General features: G+C 46.9%; 1 long non-coding RNA gene across 1 annotated transcript in view; it reads left to right on the top strand.

Annotated features, from left to right (window-relative positions):
* The first annotated feature begins 7273 nt into the window (after positions 1–7273).
* Positions 7274–11233, top strand: part of LOC138916993 (uncharacterized) — a 46072-nt gene continuing 42112 nt past the window's right edge. Inside the window, exon 1 of the long non-coding RNA XR_011424295.1 lies at positions 7274–7400. This is a non-coding gene — a long non-coding RNA (uncharacterized lncRNA). The remainder of the gene's footprint in view (positions 7401–11233) is intronic.

Genomic DNA, 11233 nt, shown 5'->3' with positions numbered 1-11233 from the left:
TAAATAGTTTGGAGAGAATGGTTTTCCCAAAAGTACCATCAAGGTCTTTCTAAGTGAATTAGAATGCGTGATCTCTATGTGTCCTGTAATAATTATAATTTAATGAGAGCAAAAATGTATTATTTACTAGGTTCAAGGCACTATGTTAAGCACTTTATACATATTATCTCAATTAATTATCACAACAGTTTTATGATAGAAGTGGGGTGGATATTAAAAATATTTAACAACCAGTCCAGCATTAATGTTTTGATTGAGAGATGATGGGGAGTTCTGGGGGTCTGGGGGCAGGATTATCAGGGGTCGAGGTGGCTTCTATTCACTGATTGGCATGGGAGTATTTTAATAACTGGTATGACCACACAGTTATATACCATCTGATTATCAACCTCTGGAGGTAGGTACTATGAATATACTCATTTGACAAATGAGGTATATTGATAAAGATTAGGTTTGACTTTGACTAACAGAAGATGTAGAATGTCGATAGCTTAAACAAGTGTTTATTTCTCACAGAGATAGTGATTACACTGAGAAAGGTTACTGAGGGCTAGAATGTTCTGGTCATTATGGGAGAAAACATTTTTGTTTGGGCATTAAAAAGTGGGTAGAACTTGATGTCCATGGACAGATAAACAAAATGTGGTATATACAGACAATGGAATATTATTCAGTCTTAAAAAGGAAAGAAATTCTGACACATGCTACAGCACGGATGAGCCCTGAGGACATTATGCTAAGTGTAATAAGCCAGTTGCAAAAACACAAATACTGTGTGGTTCCATTTATGTGAGGTGTCTAGAGTGGTCAAAATCATAGAGACAGAAGGCAGGATGGTGGTGCCAGGGGCTGGGGAGAGTGTGGGAGGGGAATTGTTTAATGGGCACTGAGTTTCAGTTTTACAAGATGAAAAGAGCTCTGGCGATTAACCGCACAGTGCTACTGAACTATACACTTAAAAATGGTTAAGATGGTGAATTTTATGTTATGTATATTTTATGACAATTAAAAATTTTAAAAAATTAAGAAAAAGAATAAGTAGGACTTGAATAACTGGAGGGCTAGAAGGATGGGAGGAAAAGGCACGCGAAGAGAGTGAAGAAAGACTTTCCGGGAGAGGCACCTCTCCCCCTCTTTACCCATCTCCATCACTGTACTTACTGTAAGATATTAGTATGATTTGTCTGCTCTCAAGACAGAGACTTTGTGCCTCACATAGAACCTAACACAAAGACGACACTTTAATAAAGGTTAGTCGATCGAATGGATAGTTATGAAAGAAGAAGTGTTGAAGAAAAAGAGACTTAGGAATGCTATAGCTGACTTTGCTTGTTGACCATCTAAAGCCCGTCATCCCAACTTCCTTCTCCCATGCTTGCCTTCACTATGGAGTCTAGAAATTCTAACTTTCTTGGATTCTCTGGCAGTTAGGAGTAGCTATGTAACAAGGTCTGGCCAAGAAGTGACTAGAAACCTATTGGAGTGGTTTGGGGGGAAAGCTTTTCTTTAAAAAGAGAAGCCAATATTGGTGTCATGCTTCCCTCTCCTTTTGTGCTTTGGAGGTAGATGTGATGTCTGGAGTTATGGAAACCGTCTTGTGACCACGAGGGATAAGATCAAGAGAATCACTGAGTTGTTATTTCTGATATTACTGAGATAGTGGACCAACACCAACTGCCACCTGTCTCTGGATTTCTTATTATATGGGAAAAATAAAGGCCTAGTTCTTTAAGCTACTTGATGTAGGCAAAATGATTCCTATCCGATGCAAATATGATCCTCCCTTTTGGCTAATTCTTATTTGGTTTTCAGGGAGTCACTGTAGAAGACACTTTAGTCCAAAGGCATTTATTGATTGCCTACACCACATCAGGCTCTGTGCCAGGTTCTGAGTTTTTGATGGCTCTCAGGAAGTCTTTCTGGACCTCCTGGGACTGAGTGAGATGTTCCCTCTCTGTGCTCATGTAGCAGATTGTACTAATGCCTTTCAGGCACTGATCACCTGTATTGTCATTTACATGTACAGATTCTCCATTTGATGGTAAGTTCCTTGGAGACAGACACCATGTGTTTGAATCATTTCTATGTCCCTAGTGCCCAGAGCAGTGTCCGACACACACAAACGCTAAATTAGTTAAATAAGTACTGAATGAAAAAGTACCATTTAGGTGTCCAGGATCTGAAAAGCATGAGAGCCTCATTTGCTGGCTTCTTGGTGTTTTGAGGAGTCTCCCACCCTCTGTCTCTCTCTCACATACACACACGTACATGCACACGCACACGCACACACACATTCACAGACCAGTGAGCACTTACTCCACTGGACAGAGCTTTGGCAATGATTGCTGTCATGATCTCACCTGAATCAGGCACATGGAAAGGGGTTGTGGAGCCAAGGCCCTTTATAAAATTAATTATGAACAGGCTCTGAGCAGCCGCTGCAGAGATGCTGGCAGCCGCGTTCTTAGCCTTTTGGCTGCAGGGATTGGACACTGCTGGGAGGAGCAGCGAAAGCAAAAATAAGCTAATTAGGCCTGGCGTGTGGCTGTACTTTAAGAGTGTCCCGCGCTCCCTTGGTACATTTACTGTCTCTGTGCAATGGAGAGAGGTCACACCCCTGGACTAGGGAGCCCTCGGCAGTTTGTTGGGGCTGCCACACGGGGGAGGGGAATTCACTGGGTAGAACAGGGATTTGGGTTGTTCTGTTGGAACATGTTGGTTGTCAGCACAGGCTGGCAGCTCGAATGAGGACAAATCCACCTCTCTCTGAACCGAAGCTTGCTTGAGCGGTTTTTCCATAGCACTCAGCATCTGGGAAGAGGAGGGCTCACTGGGTGGACATTTCCTGCTTGCCCTTAGCAGCTTTTTCTCCCTAGAATGGAGCTTGTGCAGGGTAGTGATGAGAACCTGGACTTGAGTGCCAGGCAGCCCAGAAGCTGATCTCTGGGATCTGCCACTAACTGCTGTGTGCTCAGAGGTACGTTACTTCTCTCTGAGTGTCAAGTGCCCTATGTCTGAAATGAGACCCTAGTCATTCCCTCAAAGGACATCTTGAAGATGAAAGGAGTGTAGACAAAGGGCCTAGCACAGTGCTCGGCTTGTGGGAAGTGCTCCGTTAGTGGTAGCCATGTTCCCATTGTGATGGTAATCATTGTTTATTCCAAGGACTACAAAAGGAATACAGGCTAACTGTGTGTGTTTGTGTGTGTGTGTGTGCGCGCGCATGTGGCGCACGCACAGACACACATGTGCAGAAAACATAATCTCTTTGCAAGAGAACAGGGTGGGTGAGGTCTTTGGAGTGATATTTCAAGGTATCCCTTTTTGAACTTCCAGATTTAAAATATCTGCAGATGGAGACTTTGGAGAATTTTCATGTCTCTCCTCCGCAGCATCTTTTGGGTACTAATCGGAGCTCACAGTGTCTGAGCCAAGTGCGTGCCTCCTCTCAGTTAATCTTCATGAACAACCCTATAGGTCAGTACAAATCTCTCCATTTTAGAGGACACCAAGACTCAGGGAGGTTTGTATTTCCCCGACTCTCAGCCCTGCCCTGGCCCCTCACCCTTGCGCCACCCTGTCTCCAATGAAGATGCACCGTCCCCCTGCTGTGCTGTGCTGTGTTTGTCTTGTGGAGTAGCAGCCTTCTTCTCCTGTAACATCATTTGGACTGTTGACTCGCTGGCTCGCTCTGTTGCTCCCTTTAGTTGAGATCAGCTTGTTCTTTTCTCAAAGCCAACCTATCTGCACAAAAGCGTTAAGGAACCCAAAGATTGCTGAATATTTAATGTTCACAGGCAGCATGCCACAGTAACCAAAAAAAACTTGAAACGTGACCAGACAAGGGGGTGGGGAAGGAGAGCACTGGAAGGGGAGGCCCTGCAGATTGCTGGCCAGTGGAGGTGTCACTGAGGCACTGCAACTAAGCAGGTGGAACTGGCAGCTTGGTTGGGTCAGAGAAACACTAGCCAGCACTGCTGTTGTTCCCATCTCCCGGTGGTAACTGCCTTTGACAGTAGTTTGCAAAACCCCAACCAAAGGAGCTATTGATGGAGATGAGCCTCTGGATGAGTGCATGGATGTCAGTACCACATTTAGACAGGTAGTGTCTTGGAGTTAGGGCCCATGATTGCAACTAAATCATACCAGTGGCTTACTTCTGGCTCTTGAATTTCCCCTTCCTATAGAAGGCTGGGAAGGTCCCCGATGTGAAGGGCAGGGAGAAGGAATGCTTGACAGGCAGAAACCAATTAGAAAAGGACAAACTCTACTCATGATCTGAATTTTGAATCTTAGCTGGCTGGGAGTTTTCATTGAAGCCAGCTATTGACATTTTTCTTCCTGCTGTAACAGGTAGGGGTACATGGACCATATTTCCTTCTTAATTGCGGACCGAGAGGTACAAATTTACTGAATGGAAATATAATGCTTGTGGAGTGAATTGAATTGGGTTGTCAAGTTACATTCAAGAAAGTGTTCTTTAGTGGGGAGCAGGTACATCAGGCCAGAGTTCTTGGCTGGAAAAGCAAAAGCACTGAGGAGTAGAAATACCAGGTACGTGATACTGCTGTGGCTGGCAATTGCGTAAGCCAGACAAGTGAAATAGTTCATGTGCTTGAGGAGAGAAATGCAGTTTAGAAATGCTGCGCCATTCTGGTGACATCCCAAACCTATGAGGAAATGAAAAGAATAAAGAGCTATCTTGGTATAATTTGTTTGATTTTGCATATTCTCTATGGGAGACAAGGGTACCTTTGATGAACTCTGAGAAGCACTTCCATGAGCTGTTTTCTCTAAGGAGGTCTTACGCCAGTTCTTTTCTGCTTTGGAGTGGGAAGGGAGCGGTACTTCCAAAATTAACTTAAAAGTAGACTTGAAGTCAATAACCAGACTTGATGCATTAAACTGTGGCGGGGAGGGAGTTGGGGTGGGAGAAAGGAGTCATATTCTCTGTAAGAATTCTCAGCTTTGTGTGTGGGCCACATCCTGAGACTGTCTTACGGATGGGGTAGAGTGCTGGGAGCCAGCTGGGAAGAGGAGGTCCTTCCATGGTGGGAGGAGGCCTTGAGCCAGGGGCCTCTTCTGAACACCGTGGCTGGAATCCACACTATGCTTATCAGTGAGAAATTTCCATGGCGTCTGCATGGGCCAAGGAATTTCTCCACCACTGATCAGTTCAGGGATAACTCAAGGGTTTAGTCTTTGACTTCCTCTTAGGTTTGGGATTTTGGTAGGAGCGATTGTGGCTTGTGGTTTCTTCAGCCTCTCTCTCAAGTGCAACAGTGCTGGGGAGGTTTCGTAGTGAGGTTGTACCGCCCAGCTCCCTACTTGAAGAGAAACAAGTGTGCGAAATGGAGCAGCAGAAGGCAGGCACATTGTGTGTGTGGGACTGGAGAGTCCTTGTCGTGAGGATACTTCCCCCAAACCAGAGTTTCTGGCCTTTGCAAGGGAACAACCTGGCTGAGGTCTCTGGAGTGGTATTTCAAGGCATTCATCCTAAACAGCTGCTGGACATAAATGACAGGGGCAAGAGCTATTAGCCTATCTGGTTTCTCCCCTGGGTGTAACTGTTCAACCCCATCCACACACAGATTTTGGAGCTCCAAGTTGAGAAGGACATATTGAGTGTGCTCAAAAATAGCAAGTTGCCTGAGGGACTATACGTGGGTGGGAACCTGTTGCTATGTGACAATGTCCCCTTGGTGGAGGTGAGTGACTGAGCTTTCTGGTTTCTAAACAATCATCAGTGCAAAAGTTTTCAAATAGTATTGGACCAGCAGTTATTTGTATAAGCAAGCTGTAAGCCACTGGGGCCAATGGCTTGACCATAAGTAACAAGTGCGGGGACAGATTAATCTCTCTGGCTTCTCTTCCTCCAGGAGTTCAGTAAAGAAGGAAAGATTTCAAGGTCACAAAATATTGGAGTCAGAAGTTCAGGGCCCTTGAATCTGCATTTCTGACATACACCCCAGGAACCGCTCTAAACTTATGGCCAAATACCTATGACTAGAAAACAACAAGTTCATTGGAAAACGGGGGCAGCACCGCCTTCTACCTGATGGAAAGCATGGGCAACCAGAGCACAGGCCTCTCTGGTGAGCAGCCATTTTGCAGTGGCTCTTCAGGATCGAGGCTGATGCTTCTAGCTTCTGGAGGAATCTCACAGAGATAGACACTGCTAGCGTGGAGATTCTACACCCAGCTGGAGACTGGCTTCACATTAGGTAATACGTTACATGCACTTCTTTCAGGGAGGGTAAATTGAGTGGTGGGGAGACATGCCAGGTGGAGGTGTCTGGGGAAGAATCTCTTGGTCAGTGGCACAAGCCCGGGGTTCTTGTCTGACTCAGAACTCCTGGATGGCCCACCTTGGCTCCGTCATAGCTGGACTTCATATTCTGGTGGGGCAGATAGACACCGAGCAAGGAAACACGTGGGTAAGAATAATTCCAGACCATGGTAAAGGGAAAGGAGAAACTAAAAGTGCACTGTGATGAGGCGGGGTGGGGGTGGAGGGGGGAGGGCAGTGGATGGGGGACGGCAATACTAGATAGGGAGCCAAGGAAGGCCTGGCCAGCACAGGTGACATTTCGAACAGATGCCTGAGCAAGGGGCGGTTCCAGTGCCCCATTTGCTGTCCCCATCCGCTGTTAATCTTTAGCTCTGACCTTGAGAAAAGCACATGTATGCATGCTCATGTTGAGTAAATTCCCCTGAAGACGAGAAGCCACAGCGGGTGTGGACCTGCTCCATCAAGCAGAAAGTGGGGAGAGTGACTGGAAATGTCAAGCAAAGTTTGTCTTGCTGGAGATTTGCGAAAACCCAGAGGCAGGGAGAGAGGGGGCAGTGCCACAGAGAGCCTATGAGAATCATAGTCAGATACATTGGCTTACAATTTCGGCTCTGCCACTTACTAGCCCTCCACACTTGGGCAAATCAGAAGACTTCCCGAGCGAGCCTCATTCCCTCTGCTTTAAAATGGGAGGAATACCAAGCTCAGAAGGCCCTTTTCATGGTTCAGGGAGAGGACCCGTGCAAAGCACTTGGCAGAGTGCCTGGCCTGTAGTAGCTGCTGATTACACGTGTCCTACCCCCCCTCCCTCCGTCCTTCCCTCCGCACCTTCCTCCTTCCTCTTTCCCTCCTCTCCTCTTCTCCCACCCACCTTCCCTCCCTACATTCTTTCCCTCTTTCCTTCCACCTTCCCTCCCTTCTTTCCTTATTTCCTCCCTTTCCTTCCTTTCTTTTCTCCCTTCCTTCCTCTGTCCCTCCCCCACTAGCCTGCCCAGGAAGCACTGATGACAGAAGAGATTAGCTGCTCCTGGCCTCAGATTGGAGGTGGATGAGCCAACACCCACTGTCTCCCTGTGTTCCCAGCCCTTTTAGGAGAAATCTGCCACAGGTAGGAGAGCCTGCGTGATCTTGCTTGTGCTTGTCTTCGAAAGAGAAGACATTCTTTTGATGCTGTGTTCTCTCTCCTTTAAAACACACACAGCACACACAGCACCAGGCAGCTGGAACAAGAACCTTGTCTGAACCCCTGCTTTCTCTTTCTCTAGCAGGCTTTGGGCTGCCTTATTTGGGATCTTCACGGAGGGCAGGAGGAAATGCTTCTAGGGGCTGGGATGGGGGTGAAGTGCTCCTCCTTTATAAGGCAGAGCTGGAGTGAGTGGTTCTTGGCTCGCCTGCCGGGCAGACCAGTGTGCTTAGCTTTTTTTGGCAGCTAGTTTTTGGTTTCCTCGGCCTCAGCTGGATCTCTTGACTTGAGCTAAGAAGGGCCGTTATGTCTTCATTTGGGGGGAAGAGGTACATACATATTAGCCTTAGAAATAGTGTTTATTTTTTTTTTTTTAAAGATTTTATTTTTTCCTTTTTCTCCCCAAAGCCCTCCGGTACATAGTTGTGTATTCTTCGTTGTGGGTCCTTCTAGTTGTGGCATGTGGGATGCTGCCTCAGCGTGGTTTGATGAGCAGTGCCATGTCCGCGCCCAGGATTCGAACTAACGAAACACTGGGCCGCCTGCAGCGGAGCGCGCGAACTTAACCACTCGGCCACGGGGCCAGCCCCTAGAAATAGTGTTTATTGAGCACCTATTGTGGGCTGAGCTCTACATAGTAAGCCCAGGGGAGGCACTGGATGTGAGAAAGTCTAGGATTGTGAGAATGGGAGGAGTTGGAAAGCTTTAAGGAAATAGGATTTTTCTAATTTGCTCAAAAGGTCTGGTTCACCAAACACTTATTGAGCATCTATGATGGGGATGAGATGTGGCTCTAGCCCCCAAGGAGCTCTTGTTGAGTGGGAGAGAGATGTGTAAGAAGTCACAGTATAACAGGGCAAGCTGCATAATAGAAGCACAAAGAAGGTTCTATAGGAACACAGAGGAGGGAGTGACTGAGTGAGGCTGGAAGAGTCCCTTGCTTCTCCCAGGGGTGGGGGGAGGGTGGGTAGGGAATAGGGATGTCATGGGGGAGAAGCAGGAAACATCACGGGGTGGGGAGAAAGGCAGTGCAGGCAGAGCATGAGTGCAGAGGCTCCTGGCAGGGGCGAGAGCCAAGGTGTTTAACAACTTGGCTCTTTGCTGGGCTAGATGTTTGCCCTGTGACTGCTGGAGGTAGGGCATGTAAGGGTAAGGGTGGCAGGAGACACTTGGGGGCTTGGGCCAGTGGCTATTTACCAACTTGTGCAAAAGTCTTTCTGTATTTAACAACTGATTCTGTCTACTGGTATGTATGGGTGGAATGTTAGCCTGCTCTGAGGTGAGAGACAAATGCCCCCATGGAAAAAATGGTGATGGTTTGGGATGTCTGAACTGCTGGCTGAGGCTAGGGAAGTGGTAGGAGATGAGGTCGGAAAGGTAGGCAGAGGCCAGAGGATGAGTAGCCTTTTATACTCAGTTTACGAGCTTGGACCTCAACACAAAGCCAATGGGAGCAGTTGAAAGGTTTTAAGCAAGGGGGGCCGTGGGAGGGGACTATAATTTGGATGGATGGCCCTGAAGCTCAGGACAAGGTGGCTTGGCAAGGCAGAGAGACCCATCAGGAGGCTTTTCCAGGAATCCTTGAGAGAGGTAAGAGAGTCCAAAATAAGGCTGTGGCAATGAGGAGGGAGAGGGGCATGGTCTTAAGATATATTCAGGATATATATCAGTCCAAGCCCTGGTGATTGATTGGATGTGCAAGGTGAGGGAGGACTTCGGGTGACTCTCTGGATTTAGGATGAGTGAAAGATGGCGCCAGGCAACAGAATCCAGAGGAAGAGGCTGAGGGTGCGGTGGATAATAGGCCACTTGAAGAGGAGGAGGACTGCCTAAGGAGGGGGCTGTGGATAAACACCCCAGGCTCAGGAAGTCCCATGAGTGAAAGCAGCGTGGTGTGTACAGGAGCTCCCCTTGAAGCCAGAGTGATGGGAGCAGAGGCAAGAAGTGGGGCATAGGTTGGACGTGTGGCTAGTTTCATCCATGTCTTGGAGCCAGCAGGAAGGGTTTGGATTTGATGGCACCAAGAAGTGACAGATTGAAGGGGGTGTTAAGATTAGACCAGTGTTAATATTTAAGCTGGTGACTGAGTGAGGATTGGGCTGGAGGCAAGGGTACCGGAGAGGAAGGCACCAGTGGGAGGCTAGTGTGAGGTCCACGGAGCTCTAGGGATCTGGCGGCCTGGGGTGCAGTGGGGTGGGTTAGGGGCTGCTAAAAGGGGCATGTAAGCAGGGTACTCTCACTTCACTGCTTTATGCTGTTTTATCTCTGGAGTTTGGTGAAATATTTCATTTGACCCAACGGTTCTGCTGCTAAAATAAATTGGAAAACCACTGCCTAAGCAAAAAGAGTAAAGTGCTGTGAGGCGAGCATGGAGACTACCAGGAAGAATGGTGTGGAAACTTCAGTAGTGTGGGTGGTGGTGTGTTCTATAGCAGAGAGGAGGTGAAAGGCATTTCTCTGTCAGATTTGAAAAATTGTACTTTGGGTCTGAAGCTCTGAAGCACAGAAGAGTAACATGAAACTTAATTATAGCCTCTCGTTTTCTCATTTCACAAATATTTATTTTCTGCCCTACATTTGCACTGTGTGGAATACAAAGACCCAGCCCCTTCTCTGAAGGACCTTATTGCTTGTAAATACAGGAACAGCTACAACTCAAACACCAGTTAGGTCAAGTGTGGTAAGCACTAATCTAGGTGAAGTTAAAGAGACGAGGTGTGTCACCTCAAAAACCTGCCAACTCGAGAATGGCTTGAGTAGAGCAGGCTGAAACTTCCAGAAACAGAACTCCCTGTGAAGGCCCCCTGGAGCAGGCAGAGCACTGTAGACTCTGAATTTCCAACCTGTTATAGAAGGAGAAAGAAAGGCCTGGAAGAGAAGGACCAGGAAGGGGGAATTTCTGGCAGATGTCACACACGGTTCAGGTGTGTGAACTGATGAGAAAACAAAACCCAGGAAGAGAATGAGATTGGTCCACCTAGACAACATGGTGGGACAGGGGTAGACAAGACTGAGGGGTAGGAGAGCAAGGTTGGACTCTGATGAGCTGGGTATACTGGAGGAATCACTTGGTTGCCTTGGTTTCCCTAATTGTAACAAGGGAATTTGCCTGAGTCCTTGATGAGTGGCAGAGTCTGTGGCAGATGTATGGAATTCCATCACAGTATTTTTTCCCCTTTGAGCCCAGAGGCCACCTCGTTTCTCCTCAACACCCTAGGCAGCCATTCCTTCTCAAATGGTGTATATGTGTGCAATGAAACCAATCTGTGAGCTCTGGGCTAGGTAATCCAAAGGGCTCTTTCATAACTGACATTTTAGGGTTCTATAACTTACCAACAACTATGGATCTGGTACGGGTCCATATGTTCACATGCCCTGGGATAGCATTTTTTCCCCTTTCTCTCTGTGATTAGGGAGATGTCAAACATCTGTCCAAGTTTTAAACTCAAGTGCCAGCACAGCACAGACCAAAAGCTTTAGGAGCCTTTTGAGCCTTGAGGTCATGTTATATGAATTTACTACATCTACCTGCAAAGGCAGAGCCAATGAATGTTTTTCTATTTATAAAATCTCTAGCAGCTCTTTTTCCCCAACTTTATTGAGATGAAATTCACATATGATATTGTGTAAGTTTAACGTGTATAATGTGATGACCTGATATGCTTATATATTGTGAATTCATTACCACAGTAGGGTTAGTTAATGCCTCCATCATCTCACATAATTACCATTTCTTTCTTATGATGAGAACATTGGAG

Source organism: Equus caballus, chromosome 13 (genome assembly GCF_041296265.1).
Source record: "Equus caballus isolate H_3958 breed thoroughbred chromosome 13, TB-T2T, whole genome shotgun sequence".
Lineage (NCBI taxonomy): Eukaryota > Metazoa > Chordata > Mammalia > Perissodactyla > Equidae > Equus > Equus caballus.
This window is presented reverse-complemented; position numbering and strand designations above follow the sequence as displayed.